The 22557-nt window shown below is 38.9% G+C and overlaps 1 long non-coding RNA gene across 1 annotated transcript in view; it reads left to right on the top strand.

The window, feature by feature from the left end:
* Positions 1-21990, top strand: part of LOC144027506 (uncharacterized) — a 37812-nt gene extending 15822 nt beyond the window's left edge. Inside the window, exons 2-3 of the long non-coding RNA XR_013285475.1 lie at positions 21394-21471; positions 21873-21990. This is a non-coding gene — a long non-coding RNA (uncharacterized LOC144027506). The remainder of the gene's footprint in view (positions 1-21393; positions 21472-21872) is intronic.
* The last annotated feature ends 567 nt before the right edge of the window (positions 21991-22557 follow it).

Raw genomic sequence — 22557 nt, 5'->3', positions numbered from 1 at the left:
CATCAAGGAAAAGCTGATGTCGACAAAAATAACAACGGTGCCTTACAGAAATGACCATCAATATTTACAGATAAAATATAGTCATATAACTACAACTTCTAAGGTCTGATCATTTCTCTAATCGCCAGCATGCAGCAAAAAGTAATCAAATATTACATGAATTCAAAACGTGATCAATCAGTTGGAACTGACACTCGAGATTAATGACATACATTAACTCATTCACTCCCAGCCATTTTCATGCTCTATTGCTATACAAACATGGAACCTGCCAAAAGAATAATGTGTCTCTCCTTTCATCCAAAAAAACCCAAAAAAAAACCAGTACGGTATATTTCTTATCTGTTTTTATATTTTGTAGCAATTAGCATTAGAATTAGCTAAGTTTCATCATTATTCGCAAACCTGTTGAAAATACTGGGAAAAAGAGCTTGTTGCAACATGGACCTGATTGATCTCTTATACTTTGCTGCCACCTGCTGGCCGTTTTTTTAATTTTTTTTTGTAATAACTACCATCGCTTTAAGCGACCACTTCAGGTCAGAAACTGCATCAAATCCTTCATACAAAAACTCTAGCAAACAAAAATCTAAAAAAAAACCCCGTATAAATACGTTTTTGGGCGTGAATGAGTTAAGGAGAAACATGTCTCACCTGTTACAAAAATGCAAATGAGTCCTTATTTATCCAGACAGAGCGTGCATGTGCTATACAAACTGTACATTTATTCTCCTGTACAAAACCATGAATACCAAATTGTTATTTTAAATACCCCGAATCATTTGAGACGTTCTGAAAAAGAATACAGCGCACGCGGATGAAAAAGACGGCCTCGTTATGCGGCGCAACGGTGCGGCGGTAAAGGCCAATTAAATCTGCCCACTAGAATGTGAGCGTACGCGAGGAGCTAATATTTCATGTCTATGTGTTGATATTCAGAAGAGGCTGCAGTTGTGCTCAGGTTCACGTTTTCTTTTTAAAGCTTTCATTTCAATTAATATCTCCAATTGGATGTTTTCAATACGAGATTGTATATCGTTGAAAGTCTTTGTAGGCAAAGGGAAGCGCTCATTAGAATTGCAAATCAGTTGTGGTTCGTCTCCGTGCCCGGTGCCAGCAATGTTGACACCGCAGATGGCTTGAACTTTGTTGTACTTAAATGGCTATGTTGTGAAATATTAATATGGCGCCATTTGAAAAAAAAATAAAAAACCTAAGGCGATCATGATCATGTGAAAGTCTGTTTTTGAAGAACCAACATGATTTGTTTTCCAAGTGCCGCCTGAACATGTCTCGCAATACGACAGTCAGAGACTTTTTGCTTTGTTTGGTGAGCAAAAAACGATCAATATTTCTACGTGGAATCTTTAAGGCAATACACAAAATACATGTTCACACATCTTCTCTCATGTCTGTCCTTGCTTGGGTGATGCGAGAAAAGGGTCACTCTCATAGTTTGATTGTTTATTTGCACAATCTTTAAAAAAATATAAATAAATAAATAAATAAATAAATAAATAAATAAATACAAACACCTGAAGGTGAGGTAGAACCCCATTATCAAAGACCCCACCTAAGAAGATTGAACTAACATTTAAATAACAAAATTATACAACCGATACCACGTATAGCCTTCATATCTTCAACATAACTGAATTGCAGCAGAAATATCAAATACTGTATTATACAATCAGTCACCGTCAGTCAGTCCAAATCTGGAACATCAAAGCTTCCTAAAATGTCATTTTTATGATTTTTAGATCGAGACGTAGAATCGGTTGCCCTGCGATTGGCTGGCAACCAGTTCCGGGGTGTCCCCAGAGCCAGCTGAGATAGGCGCCAGCACCCCCTGCGACCCTTGTGAGGAATAAGCGGGCAAGAAGATGGATGGATGGACATAGAATCGGTTAATAAGACTGACCTCGAGATGTGTGATACAATTCTAAGTACAAATTGTTGACTCGTCTGGTTGAATTAGAATTAACTTGAGAATTACAAAAAAAAAATAATAATGTTTGAAAACTTTGAGGCAAGTCTGAATCCAAGTACTTCAATATGAAAATAAATATACATATTTGCAGAATATTTACATCAAAAATAGGCATTACATTACATTTAAAAAAGAGAGAGAGAGAGAGAGAGGGAAGGGGACATTTTTCTATGTTGGTTTAGGACACATAACGTAACCCGGCCTGATCGGCAATGGCGGGGAGGCATTTTACGATCATTCTTACGTGCCAGATGCATACTGTACGCCCACGGCAACCTCTGAAAATATATTTTATAATTTGCACTTTATGAATGAATGACGTCGTCGAAGGGGTACATGGCTGTCTGTCAGTCTTGTGACTGATGTGATCACCGCAGAATGAGCCGCAATCTCACTCATATCATTTAAGGCTAAAGCTATGCGGTTGGTCTTTGACGCTTGCAAATGATAAGTGGTCCAGAAAATGGATGGATGGATGGACGGAACGAGCTATCCATTATCTGTGCCAAGTCGAGAGCAGCTAACGCTGGATGAGGCTGAGGTCCACATTACCTTGAACCAATCTATTACTCTACGAGCTGCAAGAGGAGATGAAAAATCCGTACAGCCATCAATCTTAACGTGCAATAAACCGCAACCCTCATTATTATTAAGCACTCGGAAAATTGCGCTTTCTCGAAGACGATCAGGAACAGGTCTGAACTGAAATCGTTTAGATCGGGGGTGTCCAAACTACGGCCCCGGGGGCCGTTTGCGGCCCGCCATACATTTTTTTTTGCCGGCCCGCTGCAAATGCTAAAACTAATTTTTCAATGCTATTTAAAAAAAAAAAAAAAAAAAAAAAGAGGGTGGATTAAACATTTACAGCTAGTCAAATTTGCATCTAATAATTCAGTTCCAGAAGTGAAAATAATTTCATCCACTTGTTTCTTAGTGTCAAACGTCCAATTTGTGAAAACATCACATTCATTAATGGTTAATTATTAATGGAAAAAAAACATGTGAAAACATCACATGAATGGTTAAGTGTGGTCAGTTGACGACCGATTGTTCTTGTGGTTCAGAATGTCAAGTTGGGATCAGCTGCTGCTCAATGGAGAGTCTTATCTATTATAGTGGCACACAGGGGTCACTATTAACAGTTTTCAATCAGTAACTGTACATGATAACAATTTATAATTGCTTCATTGATTTTTACCATGTTTCACTCATTCACTGCCATTGACGGAAAAAGACGTCAAATGATGCATTTTTTGCTGGTCTGGCAATGAATGTGTTAACAAAAAACTAAAATAAAAATAAAAAATCAAAGTGGCCCTTGCAGCTTTCTAAATTTCTGGATGTGGCCCTCAGAGGAAAAAGTTTGGACACCCCTGGTTTAGACGATCAGTATCAGTATCGTAACCACAAACAACCGAAACGTATTTTCTGTTTGGATTTCAGTCGTTATTCTCCCCATCTTTACGATATGTGTAACCCCTTTTGTCGATCGTTAAAATGAATACCAATAAAAGAGTACCACAAAAAGAACATGCTCCCACCTTTCATCCTGTGATTGGTCTGCCTACCGGAAAAGCATTTGTCACAACGAAATCCCTGAGGATCTTTTGCCACCGGACTGAGGTTTAAAAATAAACATCCAATTTGTTTAGTCACATTATATTGCACTTACCAAAATACATCAGCACGACGCACCCATTAATAAGCAGGGGGATCGCTGAAGTCACTGCGTTTGAGACAAAAATGAGAGCAATCAAAAAGATGACCCCCCCCCGCTTATCAATAAATCACGCTGACCTCGTATATCTTTTCGCCGCTCTGATGGATGGACGGGAGCCAGTCTAATTATAGATGAATTATGGAAATAATTCAATTCATCATCATCATCTTACGCTACCAACTTCTCACTCACCACGATTTTTCCTTATCTGGGTTGTGCTGTTGTATAATCATTAAGACGGTCTTCAGTTTTTTTTATTTATCGGGGACAATTGCAGCGCATCCAGAAATTATTCTCAGCGCTTGACTTTTTGACTTTTCCCATATTTTGTGATATTACAGCCTTATTGGATAATTGGAAAAAACAATTTGGTGAGGGACCAGACAGACAGACTCAATAATAATAATAATAATAATAATAATAATAATAATAATAATAATAACTCTTTGACCGGCAATTTTTTTTTAATAACGTTTAATAAAATCACGATGTATGCCCGCATAAACGTTAAGTGGCGTCAACTAACTATGGCCAGCAGATGGCAGCGGTAGCTGCTCGGGCCCTAACTAGAGCTGCCAATTACAATGAAACATGACGCAATCTGATGAAATAGAACGTTTTCAAGGCTGACGTGAATGATCAAAGCCTTTGTAACATTAAACCTAATTTGATGGAGCGTCACTAAAACAAAAAATATTAGTATATTAGGTTGTTGTTGTTGTTGTTTTTTTTAATAATGTGTGGCAGTAAAAGAGATAATAATAATAATAATAATAATAATAATAATAATAATAATATTTAAAATAATTGAATGTCGGGCAGATTGTGACTTATGAGGTTTTTGGGACGGCATATATATATATATTGCTTAAAAAAAAAAAAAAAAAAACTACCACCTGCCACAGAAATTAGCGCCAAACAATGTTGAGATGGAAATATGCACGCCAAAAAGATAAAGTGGTTCGCAGGCTTGAAGGCATTTTTAAATCATAATGATTCACGTTTTCTCTTATCATAACGTTCGAGTGTCAGTTGCTTAATTTAAATCACACTCATTTCCACCCCCCCATCTTAATTATTATTATTTTTTTTATTATTTTTGACTGATTAAAATGCCCCAGTCCGGGAAGAAGCGCTTTGAAAGAATGGATTGCTTCCAAATAGACTATTTGATTGCAATTGTTGAGTGCGGCCGTACATTAATAAATTAACCGTTAGCTTCGGCTCATGTTTACTGTATGTGAGTGAGGAATAACTGTCAAGCGTTCTTTTTGAATAATGTATGACATCTCCATTTAGCACGTTGGTATTGTATAATCCAGTGTGATGCAGATGAGACGCACCATGCAGGATTAAACAGCTCACGACAACCGACATCAGTTTAACTCCGTAATTACTCGTGCTTTCACAACAGCAATAGAACAAAACAAAAAAAAACAAAAAAAGCAAAATAACAACATACTTTTGCTTTTGCCCCTGTTATTAAGTCATACATTAATTTTAGTCAAATTGTATCATCTGGAAGAAAGGCCATGGAAAACAGGAAGTCAGGGCTGGATGGAGTTACTTGTGATTGCTTGGCGGGAAGAGAGACAAACACAGACTATAGATAAAGTTGTACGTTTGCAAAAATATGCTGGTCAAGTTACCTACCTCCACTGGGCCTCACTTTTCAATGCAAATCGAAATGAAGTTGGAAGCCGCTAACAACAGTTAGCTTGTTAACTCCAGTGTGCTTGCTAGCTCGCTAATGGGTGGGCTGAATTTGAATTGAACGGTGAATTTGATGTTGCATTTTTTATTATGGAGGATCAAAACTGCCAAAATTCTAAATAAATAAATGATTAAATAACTAACTAACTAAATATATAAATAAATGACGAATAGTGAAAATAAAAATGAATATAAAATATATAATTCGAAAATTATATTCAAAAAATAAATATAAATGGAAATAAATCCACTTTTGTTTTCACTTTTAGTAATTTATTTACTTATTTAGTAATTTATTTATTTTATTTATAATTATCTATTTATTTAGTCATTTATTGATCTATTAATTTAGTAATTTATTGATCTATTCATTTAGTCATTTATTGATCTATTTATTTAGTCATTTATTGATCTATTTATTTAGTCATTTATTTATTTTGAATTTTGGCAGTTTTGGGAATTGGGGGCAGTTTGCAATGACGGAGTCCAAGACCCAAGACACGCTTAGGACAGAATTTTGGCAGTTTTAGTCCTCCATAGTATTTAGCCTCAACTGCATAGAATATAGAATATCATTCAACTATTGTGTTCTCTTCACGATATTGTGGAAACTCGAGTATTTTTTTTTCTTCTTTTTTTTGTTCACTGGTAACACTTCATAATGTTTGAGGCTTTGGAAGGAGACTCAAACTTCTGGTCCGAGTTAATCTGCCTGGATTTTGTTAGATGCTCGAACAGCCTGTATCCTAAGATAAGAGCGAGCCGGGGCAAAAAAAAAACTGACTCGCATTCTGCGTTTAGAGGATTTGGAGGTTTGATCCACTGTGATTCAGGAAAGAGTTTCACACATAACAGTGGGTGGAAAGTCATTCTCGGGAATCAACCACTACATCTATTTCCTCGGAATACAAATACAGAAACTGACATTGAGTTGGACAAAAAAAAAAATATTGTAGATGTGTGTTCTCAAAGCTTTCATTCTGTTATAATTGCACATTCGGATTTCAACTTGTGTCTTTTTACAGAGGAAACTCGTGTTAAGGCGTTATCAGAAAATTAGAAGCCAAGAACTGTGTGGGAGTCGCAGATAAATCCACAAAGCGCTCCATGCCTTTTTTCCCCGCGCACGTCGTCAATGCCAGATGAATATTAAAAAAAAAACACAAAAAAAAAACACCCGGCATCAATAGATTAGGCTTAGCGAAGTTGACGTGAGGGTTTTCCACGACACGCGTATTCACAAGTGAAAAGGAGGAAAACATATCTAAATTGGTTTGCTTTTTTTTTTTTTTTTTTGTGAACGGAAACTTTTGAGAGCAGATGACTGACTAATAAACGCTCACATTGAATTTGAGTCCAGAAACATCGTCTGCATATTCACGCAAGATCGGACGTTGTAATTACTTGTCAAAGAGCGTGGAAAGATAATCCTGTTGAGACGATGTTACAATTATGTCATCGGTTTGATGACACAGAAACTCTGTACAGCAACTGTGTCCTTCTTAATTCTTTTACTGCCACACATTATTAAAAAACAACCCCCAATGCCAGTGGATTTCGAGCATTTGAACTCATTTTTCCAAGCAAACAGAATATTCTCTTCTTTTGCGACATGCTACAACATGGGTACCACATGAAAGATCACATTCCATTCTGTCATTAGAAAAAAGTACATTTCTACCTTATTCCATCAATTTGAAAATAGGTCATTTGAGTGACATTGAGCGAAAATTGAAAAGAAAAGATACATTTCCTCCACAACAGTGACTTTGATACGAATATTTTTTTTTAGTGACGCTCCGTCAAATTAGGTTTAATGTTACAAAGGCCTTGATGATTCACGTCAGCCTTGAAAACATTCTATTTCATCAGATTGCGTCATGTGTCATTGCAATTCGCAGCTCTAGTTAGGGCCCGAGCAGCTACCGCTGCCATCTGCTGGCCATAGTTAGTGGGTGTTTTTTTGATTTCACAACTCATTGAGCCGGCTGCGCTACACTTGGACGTTGCACTGACCACTGATATATTCACCAAAAAAAAAAAAAAAAAAAAAAAGTAGTTGACGTCACTTAACGTTTATGGCGGCATACATCGCGATTTTATTAAACATTATTAAACGTTTTTGGCGGTCAAAGAGTTAATGTTACAAAGGCTTTGATCATTCACGTCAGCCTTGAAAACGTTCGATTTCATCAGATTGCGTCATGTTTCATTGTAATTCGCAGCTCTAGTTAGGGCCCGAGCAGCTACCGCTGCCATCTGCTGGCCATAGTTAGTGGGTGTTTTTTTGATTTCACAACTCATTGAGCCGGCTGCGCTGCACTAGGACGTTGCACTGACCACTGATATATTCACATAAAAAAAAATAAAAAAATCAAATAAAAAAGTAGTTGACGTCACGATTTTACTAAACGTTATTAAACGTTTTTGGCGGTCAAGAGAGTAAAGAAGAAGACGAAAAACAAGGTTCCATATTCCAAAAAGGCTAGATGAGATTTTTATGCAGAGCATGAAATGAGCAATTCTTTTCTACAAATACTTTTTTTTTTTCCTTTCATTTTCCACCACATAAAGCCTCACTCATTGCCCCCCCCCCAACCCCCGCTCACATTCCGTACATTCTCGCTGACTGCGACACTGACGCCGCATATCTCTGGGGTATTCCGACTGTGAAGTGCGGTCGACCTTCAATAATGCAAAGAGTCAGGAATTGCCCTAACTACTATCGCACCTATTAATCAACTCCACACAAAAGCACGATGAAGCTGACTTTGAAAAAAAAAAAAAAGGGTGCACGTTTAATGCGTGCGTATCGAAATAGCCCGGCTTGTAACGGTTCAGAAAGAAAATAGCAAATACATCAGCTTCTATGTAATATTTATTAGTTTCATTCTTTCATAACGCGCAAGCTGTTTCGGCGTGGGAGTAACATGGCGCCTGCGGGGTTTACCTTTGCTTGTCCTTGTTCTGTCTTCCAGGCATTATTTCAAATTCCCAAGATGGAGAAATTCACCAGACTTCAAATGAATTCAAGTAAAAATGTAAACAAACACCTTTTAAAATGTATATTTATGCGCTGAGCAAACTCCACAAATGACAATCCGGTTTTTAATACGAGACGATTCTAGGATGGTTCGTTTTGAAAGTGGAACAATTCAATTGGGTTTGACTCGGTGCGATTAATAATTCGATTCGATACGGATCAGTTCGAGAAGGTATGACACAATGACTCTTTTGTTGACTCACTTGAATGAACTTGTCAGTTACTATGAAAGTGTGATTTCCTTGTAAGATATATCTCTCCAAATAAAAGACGATTCAATATGTATTCTTAATATATTTTGAAGTGGAACAATTTGCTTAAGTTCGGTTTGATGCAGTTTCATCTTTTATATAAAAAAAAAAGATTTTCAGATTATAACCGGTTGTTACACCCGTGTATATATATATATATATATATATATATATATATATATATATATATATATATATATATATATATATATATATATAGGGCTGGGAATCTTTGAATGTCTCACAATTCGATTCGATTACGATTTTTGGGTCTACGATTCGATTCAGAATCGACTTTCGATTCTCGAATCAAAATTATTTACAGATATGCACAACGTTGTCATGATCTGCTTTGCAAGACAAAATGACAAATAGAGACATTAAAGTGTCTTTTTTTTTTTTTTTTTTTTTGCTTAAACATTTATTAATTTTGTAATTGTAAGTGCCTTTTTTCCACAAAAACAGCATGTGGGCTACAACTTCCTTTTCCCCTTCTTCATTTCTAATTTAAATAAAATCGATTTTTGGATATTAAATATTGATTCGATTCGATTGTTAGGGAATCTCGATTCTTTTATGAATCGACTTTTTTTTTTTGGCACACCCCTAATATATATGTGTGTGTGTGTGTGTGTGTGTATGTGTGTAATGAGAAATTGTGCTTTGAATAAGCTTGTTAAGAAAATGGATTGATGAATGGATAATTGTACTTTTTCCATCTCCGAATATGAAGTCCATCTAGGGAAGCAGCAAAGGTGCACGGGGTTGCTAGTTTCCAGGTGACAAAGCCCTTCTTCACTTGGGGGGAGAAAAAAAAAAAAAAGCAAAAGAAGTACTCTCCATCTCATTTTCAATTCCCCGTGTAAAGAAGAAAAAACTTGCACCTGGAAATGGAGGCTTTCTGTCTGACCAGAGTGAAAGGAGGCTGACATGAATGAGGTGAAAAAGGTTTTGTGTGCATGCGCACGCACACGCGCCTTACTTATCTTGCTTAAATTACTTGCATTTAAAAGGCAAGTAGTCAGGGATGTAAAAGGGAAATTGGCAAATATAATATCGGAACTCGAAATGCAAAAATAATAGGGCAAGCGGGCTAATAAAGGTCGACTGCTTAGCACAGGGGTGTCCAAACTTTTTCCTCTGAGAGCCACATACAGAAAAATAGAAAGCTGCAAGGGCCACTTTGATTTTATTTTATTTTTTTAAAGTTAGTTATGAACACATTCATTGCCAGACCAGCAAAAGAAATGCACCATTTGACGTCTTTTTCCGTCAATGGCAGTGAATGAGTTAAACATGATAAAAATCAATGAAGCATTTATAAATTGTTGATATAATGTACAGTTAGTTATTGAAAACTGCTAACAGTCACAAGGCAAATAGTGACCCCTGTCTGCCACTATAATAGATGCGCCTCTCCACTGAGCAGCAGCTGTATCCCAACTTGACATTCTGAACCACAACAAGAACAATCGGTCGTAAACTGACCACACTTAAGAACGATTCATTTAATGTGTTTTCACAAATTGGACCTTGACACCAAGCAACAAGTGGATGAAACTATTTTTTATTTCTGAAACTGAATTATTAGCTGCAAAGTTGTCTTTGCGTAGCTAGAAATGTTTAATCCACCCTCTTTTTTTTTTTTTTTTTAAAACAGCATTGAAAAATTATTTTTAGTATTTGCCACGGGCCGCCAAAAAATGTATGGCGGGCCGCAAGTGGCCCCCGGGCCGTAGTTTGGACACCACTGGCTTAGCACATTTGTCGGAACTTGCTGGAGCCGCAGACACCATACGGAGATCAACCCTGATCAATGTGGTCTCGGTGACTTCCGGGCCACGCTCTCGAGCATCTCAGACGCTCTCCAATTTGCTTCAGGGATGTCTCGGCCTCTCGTCTTCCGAAGCTCTTAGCTGCTCTTTGCAGATGCACTTTCTTTTCATCCAACGCTTTTTTTGCAGTAGCCGTCTTTTCAGCCCGACGTTCTCGCCTCCCACCAGTGATATCCTGCTTGATCTTTTTTTTTTTTGTGATAACAAACCACAGCCTTACCCTATGTTTAACTCATTCACTCCCAAAAACGTATTTTTATTTTTTAGGTTTTTGTTTGCTAGAGTTTTTTAGATGAAGGCTTTGATGCAGTTTCTGACCTGAAGTGGTCGCTGAAAGCGATGGTAGTTATTACAAAAAAAAAAAAAAAAAAAAACGACCAGCAGGTGGCAGCAAAGTATAAGAGATCAATCAGGTCCATGTTGCAACAAGCTCTTTTTTCCCAGTATTTTCAACAAGTTTGTGAATAATGATAAAACTTAGCTAATTCTAATGCTAATTGCTACAAAACATAAAAACAGATAAAAAAAATATACAGTACTTTTTTTTTTTTTTTTTTTTCCTGATGAAATCTTATTCCTCACAAGGGGATCATGGCTGACCAAACCCCCGAAAACAGGTGAACCGTGATTGGTCGTTACCTACTTCCTCAGCACAGGTGATGTCATCATCAGTCGACAGCAACAAGAAAAGAAAACGTTTTAAAGGTATTAATTGTACACAAGAAAAATAATGAAGTTATCAAATTAATTCTGAACAAAATGTGAACTTTTCGATGATTGCATACCTGCAAAGACTCGCATTGCTTTTTTTCGCCCTCTGGGTAGGAGAAAGCCACATCGATTGGGACAGATATGGCGCTTTTGACAAAACGGGAGAAAGACATAATTCAATTTGTCTTGGTGGAGCCCATCCCCATGCGAGGGGTTGGCGTCGCCGCTGTCAGCTCAACTCGACACCTGTTTGGTGAAGATAAAAATCGCGTCGCTGACAGCTGCCCTTTAATCACCGTTAGCAGCAGACAGAGCCGAGTGCACGCCGGCAACGTGACACACGTTGCCACTTGCTTATAACTGATGCCGATGGCATCGCAGACGTTCTTCGTTAAAGGCATGGAAGTATACGTGATAAGAAAACTGCTAACTTGTTTGCGTCACGGTTAGCAAACAACCGTATCTAGAATCCAAAAGCATATCGAGTCAATATTGTAAGTTCAATAAAGGATTGAATAAACTGAGACGGATGCAAATAAAGGAATGGAAAACAATTCCAAAAAGATCAATGTACATCCATTTTCCAAACCGCTTATCCTAAAACAAATAAAATTGTAATAAACAACTTGAGTCTTAACCATGGTGGAAAGGAGAAACACCGAAGCAACACCGTAAACAAAAAGCAAAACAATGATTGCAGATGCTGTAGCCAGAAAGAAATTAATAAAAGACCCGAGATGTGACAATGTAGAACATAAGGATATACTAGCAATAGCTTTTATTAATTGCCGTACAGTATTTTCCACCAAAGGGCTTGTCTCCTTTCTTTTTTACACACCCAAAATAATAACTAGAGCTGCAGGCAGCTCAAATCTGGTTTGGCCATGTTGGGGTACTGACACTTTGCAATACTGCCACAGGAATGGAAAACAATGCCAAAAGATCAATAAACAACTTGAGCCTTAACCATGGTGGAAAGGAGAAACCAAACCATCAACAAAATTAACACCCTATAATCGAAGCAACACAGCAAACAAAAAGCTAAACAATAGTTGCAGATGCTGTAGCCAGAAAGTAATTAGTAAAAGACCCCAAGATGTGACAGGTCTTTTCAATGTAGAACATAAGGATATACTAGCAATAGCTTTTATTAATTGCCATACAGTATTTTCCACCAAAGGGCTCGTCTCCTTTCTTTTCAATACACACCCAAAATAATAACTAGAGCTGCAGGCAGCTTCAAAGCTGGTTTGGCCATGTTGGGGTACTAACACTTTGCAATACTGCCACATTGGGGGTATTGGTACATTACAACTGCAATTTAAAAAGAAAAAACAAAACAAAAAACTTTGCCAATGTATGTCTGCAAAGTTTAAAGAGTTTCTGCTTTTCCCCTGAAATTGGAATTCCAATCTTTCAATCATTGTCAACTAGGCCAGTGAAGGCTCTTTAGTGAGCAACAAAAAACAGTGCACCTAATGAGACCTCATAAAGGTAAAGATTTGGTTTCAGTGAGTATTTCACTGGCTGATTAGCCAACAAAAAGTAACTACTTCAAGTAAAAACACTAACCCGAACACACTAAATTATGCCAAATGAACTATTTTGCAAAGAATCTTGCATCTTGTTTGAGTTGTCATTATATATTTGCTTAAAAAAAAGTATTATGACTGTCAGAGTTACTTAATAAAACCAATTGGACTGCAATTGGTAGTCAGAACCTCTTTTTTTTTTTTTTTTTTGGAAAGGAGGAAAAAAACAGCATTTCCTAACTACTCACAAACTGAGACGGATGCAAATAAAGGAATGGAAAACAATTCCAAAAGATCAATACAGTATTTTTTTTTTTCAACCAAAGGGCTCGTCTCCTTTCTTTTCAATAAACACCCAAAATAATAACTTGAGCTGCAGGGTATCTCAATGCTGGTTTGGCCATGTGAGCAGCAAAAAAGTGCACCTCATGAGACCTCATAAAAGGTAAAGATTTGTTTTTCAGTGAGTATTTCACTAGCTGATTGGAGAAAAAAAAAAAACACAGCATTTCATAACTACTCACAAATCCTTCAATAGCAGAAACAAATCCTTGCTAATGGCCGCTCATTTAAAATACACCTTAGATCCATTCCTTCATTAGATGAGCAAGAGCGTTCGCAAAGCGCCGGCATATAATCAATAAACGAGCCCTTGCAGCCACTCTGTGACTTGGTGATGATATCACACGTGCTGCTGTTTATTGTTCACGAGCTGTGTTGGGTTTCAAGAATGACGTCTACGTTAAGTCTCAGAAAGCAATCAAAAGAAAGCATCTGTAAAGTATTCGTAGTATGTTTTTTTTCCCTTTCTGAATTGATTTTGACAGCATGCTAAATCATTATTAATGTTTATTTTTTTATTTTTACTTTTTTTTTAATTATTATTATTTTTACTACTTCTAACATTTGACTGTGCACGTCTTCCTCTTGACAGGCTTTCCCCTCTAATTTGCTCAGAGTAGCTCTGAGGCAGCAAAGTTCTTAACCTGAGGCATTACACTAAAAGCAAAAGCATGTTTTTTAAAGGTGATTTGACTAACCCCGCCATATAAATTTAATAATTTGCCCTCTAGGTTGACGTGCTTCCAGGCATTCATGCATGCCAGATGACCCCGGGGCAATAACTGCAAAAAAGGCCTTGAAAGTGACCCTCCGTCAATTGCATTCGTACGGCTCGCCATTGTCGCTAAGAAGTGACAATAGTACGTGCAGCGGTTTTATTTTCATCACGTCTCTGAGGAATTTAAGTGGTAAATTGGGATATATTTCATTACGGGGAAGGAAAATGGCAACGGTTCGGGGACGGTGAGAGCGTCGTCCTTCAAACGGCAGTCGAATCGTTTGCTTTTTAACTCTTTGACCGCCAAAAACGGTTAATAAGGTTGAATAAAATCACGATGTATGCCGCCATAAACGTTAAGTGACGTCAACTACTTTTTTTGTGTGAATATGTCAGTGGTCAGTGCAACGTCCAAGTGCAGCGCAGCCGGGTCAATGAGTTGTGAAATCAAAAACACCCACGAACTGTGGCCAGCAGATGGCAGCGGTAGCTGCTCGGGCCCTAACTAGAGCTGCGAATTACAATGAAACATGACGCAATCTGATGAAATAGAACGATTTCAAGGCTGACGTAAATGATCAAAGTCTTTGTAACATTAACCTAATTTGACAGAGTGTCACTAAAACGAAAAATATTAGTATCATATTGGGGGGCTTGGTTGGAAGAGAAAAAAAAAAAAAAAAAAAAAAAATGGCTCCCCACGAAGACCCGGTTCCCATCGTTCACAATGACGAGCTGTTCAAAACATTCGGTTCGTTTGTGAACGTCACATCACTCGAGTGAGGACAAGACACAAGTTCATAATATGTTCAAGTCTATCTACTTATATTGTTACAATGTCGTGTCTGAGGATATCGTACATTGCTTTCGTCAATTTCGTCAATTCCTAGAATTTTTTTTTGCATCTTACTTTCGTTAAAACAGCTCATACGTTTTGTAAAAAAAAAAAAAAAGGTCAAAGTACGGTATATAACCTGCATCTTGATGTCTTTTTTTTAAAGTTTGGTGAGCCATGCTACGTATTTGCGTCATCATATTCAAAGTCTGACACGATCAGAGCCGTCAACGTACGGCGTGCGCGGCAGAGGGCCTTCGTCAGAATGGTCCGCCAGCCGGTTTGACAGGGACCATTGTAGAATCTGTTTTATCACCTTACTAGTGATGTTGAAGGTGACTCACATTGATCTGCACCTTTCCTTCTCTCTATTGTCGGACTGAGAATCCCCCCCCCAAAAAAATATAGAGGTATCTTTCATCTTTTTTTTTTTTTGTCTTCACTTGATCTGTCCTGCCAAGTCAGGCTGTCCAACTATATGTGATGGAGACATTTTGTAAAACGGGTAAGGTTCAAACAGGGACGTGATACATAACTAAAGCACAATCATTCCCAAATGCAAATTATTATTTTTTTTTAAATAGAACCTTCCAGTGTGACATCAAGTTTAAGTGCGCCCCTAGTGGTGGAGGGCAGGGCGTCATTGCGAGAGAATTACAAAACAATCAGTGTGAGCTCGAAAATAGGTCAAACAGTCCATCAATCGGCGACCAATGCTATGGCAAACTTGTGCGGGTAGAGGAAAAAATCACCGCCACACATTAACAAAAGCCCAGAGGTGAAGATTGAGAAGGAGTTGATGGGTATACATCCTGTATTTATATCGTGCATTTTCCTGAGTGAAAATGGAAGACCCTGCCTTTTATTTCTGCTGAGGAATGTGAAGTAAATGTGCAGTTTGTTAAGCTAGCAAGCTAAAATAGCTCGAAGACTTCGATATACAGCAAAACTAGTATATCTGGACGCAAACGATTTAATGAATGACAATTTACACCATGAAAGTAGTGATCGACGAACTGTTTCAACTAAAAAAAACAACATAACCTTAAGCTTCCACTTCCACTTTGCCCTTCAACAAACTCACTTTTTTGTAGCTAGCGGCTCCAAACGACTGGTTTCAATGATTCGCAGTGATGTAGTGTCCTACTCGGGACGTTTTTTTGTGACACTTGACATATTTTCCACCTTTTAACGAAAACGCTCGCCGAAAATTAAGCTCTCTACAGTCATTTGCCCTCCAGGAGGTCAGCTGGAAGGGTCTATAGTCAAACTTGCCATCAAGCAGTTCAGTTTGATCTAATCAATTCTTAGCCTAGTCGTTTTATTTTGTGCATTTCTAAACTTTTTTTTGCGCATAAATGCTATTCTGTCGTGGCCCTGATGTATACGTACATCTCTGCTTTTGTTCGCGCCTCGTCAAATCTTGTTTAGACTAAATTATATTCCGCTACTAAAGTGAAGTGGTCAGCATTTTCTTCCTTTTTCTTATGCCTTAAATAAAAATACTTTCTTCGGAGTGTTCGGCTCCTAAATGAATGCGGTCTACGAAGGACGGTGTGTTATTTAGTTTTCTATTCTAAAGAATTCTATCATTGGGAACTCAAGAGTGATACAATGATAAGGTTGACACTTTTCCATCGGGAGCCGGGGCCTTCATTACCACAGACAGATGTTGTCGCCTTGGTATTATCACTTGCTATGTATTCAAACAAAAGAGGAATCAGAGTCGGGCATATATTTGCGCCTAACGTCTTTTTTGTTTGTAGCTCTCGATTCACCGCAAAGCAAACGTAAACATCCATTATGTACTTGAGACGGTCGTCAACAACCCATCAAATGTTAAAGGGCAAAAAAGAAAATGCACGAATAAACCGATAGAAGTGGTTGTTTGTTCACTGAGCATGCCGCACAGTCGGGGCAAAAATGCAACCGTAACGTGTTTATAAATGCACGGGTATTTCTTGTCTGTATTTCAGGCTTCGATGCCGCTCAATAACTAATTATTATTATTAATCATGGTGATCATCGACGTCTTCGTGCTGGATGGACGATGGTGAAAAGAGTTTCAAATTTGAATTCATTGAGTTTTCGTCCCTATTTTTATACCGGGGAAGCAATAATCACAAATTCACAACACATATATTTTTTTTAGTGTTTGTTGTCCCTTTTGACAAAAAAAAACAACAACTATTGTCCTGCTGGGCTCAGTTGTGTTTGGAAAGCTTCAGTGCAGGGAATACGGGATTTGATGCCTCTCAATTGCAGTCCCTTGTTTCTGCACAGACACACTACGCCCCCTCCCCTCTTTTATGGGGCGGGGGGTGTGCTGCTAAAAAATGCTGGCACGGCTATTCCCAGTCGGAGGAAACTTCTGGAGATTACTGTGTAATAAGCCGCCTGAAAGTGACCACGGGTGAATTGAGACTGAGCAATCACCCTTCTCCCAGGGTCACTCTGCTCATTCTCCCAGGAACGGCCATTTGTCTACCAATTTCTGCTCAGATGTATTAATAGGGCGCGTGGAAAAGAAGAAAAGGAGAGTCAAGGTCATTTGAGGGTCTTCAGCCGATTGTTTGTATCCTATTTGATAAAAATGCTAAATAACTTGAATAAGGGAATTCAGAGTAGATTTGAACACGTTCTCTGCCAGCCCAGCAAAAAATGCATCATTTGACGTCTTTTTCCGTCAATGGCAGTGCTTGTATTTTTTTTTTTTTTTTTTTATGCTCCTGCAACAGTGACAATTCACCATGGTCCATGTTTTGGCCTGCTGGTGAGCAGTTTTCTCTCTGCCCATAGTGTTACAAATGTTAAAAAAGAAAGTCCACGATAGGGTAAATCAGCAATAACTGAATCGCGAAGTAGCGAGGGAGCGCTGCATTTATACATTCTCACTTCCTCTGTCACATTCTGGCGTCTACTGTCAGTTATAAATATTTAAATAAAACGGGAAAATTATCGTCTATATTTGAGCAAAACAGAAGTCCCAGTTGATATTTCTGTCCCAAGACAAGAGATTTAAAGAGTCACTTCACATCCATTTGGCACGTTATTAAGAATAACACTTTTTACTGGCTGCGACATATGCATTAAGGGCCAATTTTTTTCTTACGATATGGCAGTATGTTTTTTTGTTTTTTTTTTAGTGTAAAAATATTTATTAATAATATTTGGTCACATTTCTCAAATGCTGGGGTAATTAAATGTATGGATGGATATTATGTTTACTAGATGAGTTTGATGTGATGGGAGGGAAATATTTCACAGTATTTAACAGTATTGCAACTAACTGATGACATCCAGGGGCCTCATTAATATGTGTAAAAAGCGTGCGTATGAACATCAATATAATATGTATGTATGTATGTATATATATATATATATATATATATATATATATATATATATATATATATATATATATATATATATATATGTTATAACCGATTGATCGGCCGCTGTCCTTAATTTTGGGAGACGGTGATCGGCCGATCCTTTAAAAATAAACCGATCTTTTCCACCAATCTCATCGCCCACCTCGGAGGTCTGAAAAACTAAAAACTCAGCCACTGTCGTCTTCTGCTGAGATGACTAATAGGATTTTCATTTTTATTTAAGAGAGAACAAATTAATGTGCAGTTAAAACAACCCATTTGTATTATTTCACCGATGTTGTTCAATGTTTTCCGATAAAATAAGATTGGAACGCTGAAGGTATACGCTGCTTGTTATGCAAAAATCGGGTTATCCGTGATCAGCCGCAAAATTGCGATTGGTTTGTTTATGTTTCAGTTTCCCTAAAGAAAAACTACAAACATTTCTTCAACAATATTTCTTATTTATTTAATTTTTTGTAGGTCCATACTCTGGAAATCAGGACATAACGTTGTACCGTATTTCCGTCCTACGTATTTCCGAGCCTTTTAATCAGAACATGTTCAGGTAATGGAAGGTCTTATTAAAGTAGACAAGTTCATTTGTACAAGTCATTTTAAGGCACATAGGACTCCGCTGCCTAATGATTTATTACAGGAAGGAATTCAGCATTCAAGCATCCCCCGGACCTTCTCTGGCCTCCGACCACAAAGATGTCATGTAACGTCGGAAATTAGTGTCGGAGGAACTCTACTGGTTTGGACCTGCAAATTAATCAAAAAAGGAGGCAGGGAATGGGGAGTTGGAGCCCGCGTCACGCTCGCTCCCCTTGCACCCGACGTGCGCACCTTTCCGGAGCACACATCAAAGAGCGGAAAGGGGACAGGTAAGGGCCGCGAGAGCTGGCAACCTGAAGGAGTGCAGGGGAGGGATGGCAGATCCGCTAGCTTGAAGGCTGATTAGGGAAGCTAGCGTGACATTGCGGGGAAGAGACAAAAGCAAAGCGAGTTTGGAGCTGGGCCTGACCAAATGCTTTGAAATGTCGTTCTTCAAACGTATGCTGAAATTTGTCAGTTTCCCTACAGAGCGAATCTTTGATTAACATTACAAAAGGCAAAAAATAGGATAGCGGTGACACACGCAAACAATAAGAGAGCGCTTACGTCGTCCCATGGCTCCCCATGTGTCGTTGCTGGCAGCTTTTATTGTCACGCTTGCAATATTCATCTTACATCTATTTGCGTCTGTCGAGTCAAAGTTAGCTTGGTCATTTTACTTCCACAAAGTCAAAAAAGGCGTCTCACCCCGGGTTTACACCGGATGCGGTTGCGGTGCGGTTGCGGTGCGGTTGCGGTGCGGTCCGGCGACGCAAGCAATTAGATTCCATTCATTCGAATGGTGCAGTTTACACCGCTTGCGGGTGCGTTGCGTGTCGACTGCGTCTCAGCTGCGGCGTGCCGCAGGCCTTCCGCAAGGATAGACCTATTTTCTATTTTTGCCGGACGCCGCAGCGGTAGGCCTCCGGCAAATGGCAAGCTAGCACAAAACACATCGAGCGGGACAGGAAGACCGACGCAGTTTTAAAATAAATTTCCGGTTACCTTTCAGAATAAAACACTCGCCAGCTCCTATTTCGCAAGCTTTTCAGCAAAACGCGACGTGGGCGTCGCCGGGCCATGTGCTCATTCACAGTTTAGACACCAGCGAACATGGACGAGGAGAGGTTTATATTGGAGGTGGAAAACCACAAAATAATATATGACACGGCACATCCTTTTTATAAGGACAACCAAAAAAAGGATGCTGCATGGAATCTCATAGCAGAAGAAGAAGAAAAAGTTAAATCAAAAGAAGTCCACCTCTCTTTCTGCTTCTCTGTTGAGCAAAGACTTTCTGTATGTTTGTCGTTGTGAAATGCCACATGATCCCGCGAGACACGTTAGGAAGTGGGCGGCGACGGAGCTGCCGGACCGCAGCTGTGCGGAGCCGGTGTGGATTGACAAAAAAATTGACCCGTCCGGAGCACGCAGTCAAGACGCACCGCACCGCAACCGCACCGCAACCGCACCGCAACCGCACCGCAACCGCACCGCAACCGCATCCGGTGAAAACCAATTGGGCTGCCGGACTGCAGTCTGCAGCTGAGCACTGAAACACATTGCTGACTTTTTCGTATTCTGACATTTTTTTTTGTTTTTTTTGTCCTTCTACTAGTTCTACATTTCTCATCCCATTCAAACCATTCCAACTCTAACATGTTACAAAATTTCACGCTTCATGGGCTATTATTTTTCTCAGTTCAAAAATTCATAGTTTTCCCACAATTCAACATTTTTAAATCCAAAAATGCTCCACTCATTTCCAATGGGATCCATCCAGCCATCCATTTTCTTGACCGCTTATTCCTCACAAGGGTCGCGGGGGGTGCTGGCGCCTATCTCAGCTTGCCCTGGGGACACCCTGGACTGGTTGCCAGCCAATCGCAGGGCACACAGAGACCAACAACCATCCACACTCACAAGCACACCGACGGGAGAATTCGGAGCGTCCGATTAACCTGCCATGCATGTCTTTGGAATGTGGGAGGAGACCGGAGTACCCGGAGAAGACCCACACGGGCACGGGGAGAACATGCAAACTCCGCCCAGGAAGGCCGGAGCCTGGACTCGAACCCGAGTCCTTCATTTCCAATGGGATATTTAAAATTTCACTCCCATTTGAAATTCAAAATGTTGAGCTCATTCAATTCACCCTGTGATCAATCTCCCCCAATTCACACAAAGGAAAAACATCGCATTTTTTGCCAACAAAATTTCTTCAGGTTAGGGTTGGACTTAGGGTTGGTATTGTTCCTATTCAAAATTCGAAACCTTGACCTCATTCAATTCACATCGGGGTCAATTTCCAACATTCCCCTAATTCCCACATAGCAAAATGTCCACATTTTTTACTAGTTCCTCACTCACTTTGAGGGAAAGGATTCAGGTTAGGGCTCAAATTGTTCATATTCAAAATTCAATATTGTTTCCAATTCAGTTTAATGTCATTTCACCGGCTATCCCCGTTTGTTCTGAATATGCATGTAAAAAAAAAAGAGAGTGAAAATAACTCCATTCTTCTTCTAAAAAGAATCAACTACACATTCTTTTTAAATGCCACACTTAGCAAGAGAAAGCAGAATGAAGGACTAACATATTCTTGAATGTACCTTTTTATCTAACCCTGCACTCATACAATATTTTTTTTTACAGGATTATAAGACATTGTGTTTCATATATTTAATGTGTTGTATTTGTTTTTTTTTTTGTTTTTTTTTGTGTGCAAACAGAGTCAAGTGAAGGTGGCTGCAAGCCTCAGCAGCCAACAGCGGAATTGCTAAAGCAACACTGCCACCTTTAGGTGAAATGTGAGCGCAGCACAAAGACCACATCAAAGCCTAAAATACACATTCAGTACATTGCACCAAACAATATAAATTGTACATTTTCCTGATAACCCTTTATTTTATTTTTTTAAATATTTTTTTTAAACCACTTTTAATCAATGTATATTAATACATGGACTATTCTGCTAGCACAGAAAAAGATGTCTTGAAGTGAACTTTCACGATGACAACTTTATTTAGCGCTTTTTTGCGTCAAGCGCTTTTTGTTTCTTCGGCAAAGTAATGTTTACATGGCAGCCTCAGGCAGGGCTGGCGGATTTTTATTACAGTATTAACCCTCGCTCACTCTATCTTGCAATATCCCTTGTCTCTTCTTAATACAGTCTTTTCTGTCACCTCTCTCTCTCTCCTCACAACATAAGGACAAATATAAGATTGCAGCTGACCTTAAAGCTTTTTGAAAATGCCAAGAAGGATGACAGCCATCCATCCACTGCACTGCCGATCCTGATGAGGTCTGCATGCGAGTTGCAATGTGGGAGGAAGGAAGAACACGCAAACGTCACATACGCACAAACAGTTAAAGTCTTTGCAATCATAACTGTGCAAAAAAAAAAAAATCAGTGTTATGGATTGTTGCAAGATGTGTCTGCACAGGTGCGCCTAATAGCATCAACGAAGGTGGCTCAACATGCTGCTCACCGATTGGTGGAGGATGGAGGCGCCGCCCTTTAAAGACCGGTGACATCAGGGGTGACATCACCGCAAGCCTCCCAACCAGCCATGCCTGTGAATTGTTTGCTTTGTTGACAATCTTGTGTTTGAGTAGCGGGTGAACTGCCATTTCTGTTCCTTACGTTTTCTTTTAGTTAGGAAGCTAAGATTCTGTTTTTCTGTAGGTTAGTTTCTTTACTTCTCTAGATAGGGTTGTTTTGTTTGTTATTTTTGGCCTTTGGTTCACCCTGAAGCCTCATTTGGATTAACTGTATATGGATGAAAGATATGACAAACATCCGGGAATAAATGATTGGTTATTCTATTTTTGATGACTTTGAGTGGCTGCTTGGGATGTGATGGAGTTGGGACCCGCGTTTTTTATGTTGCGCC

Source organism: Festucalex cinctus, chromosome 10 (genome assembly GCF_051991245.1).
Source record: "Festucalex cinctus isolate MCC-2025b chromosome 10, RoL_Fcin_1.0, whole genome shotgun sequence".
Taxonomy (NCBI): domain Eukaryota; kingdom Metazoa; phylum Chordata; class Actinopteri; order Syngnathiformes; family Syngnathidae; genus Festucalex; species Festucalex cinctus.
The sequence above is the reverse complement of the archived record's forward strand: the minus strand, read 5'-3'. Positions and strand labels throughout refer to the sequence as shown.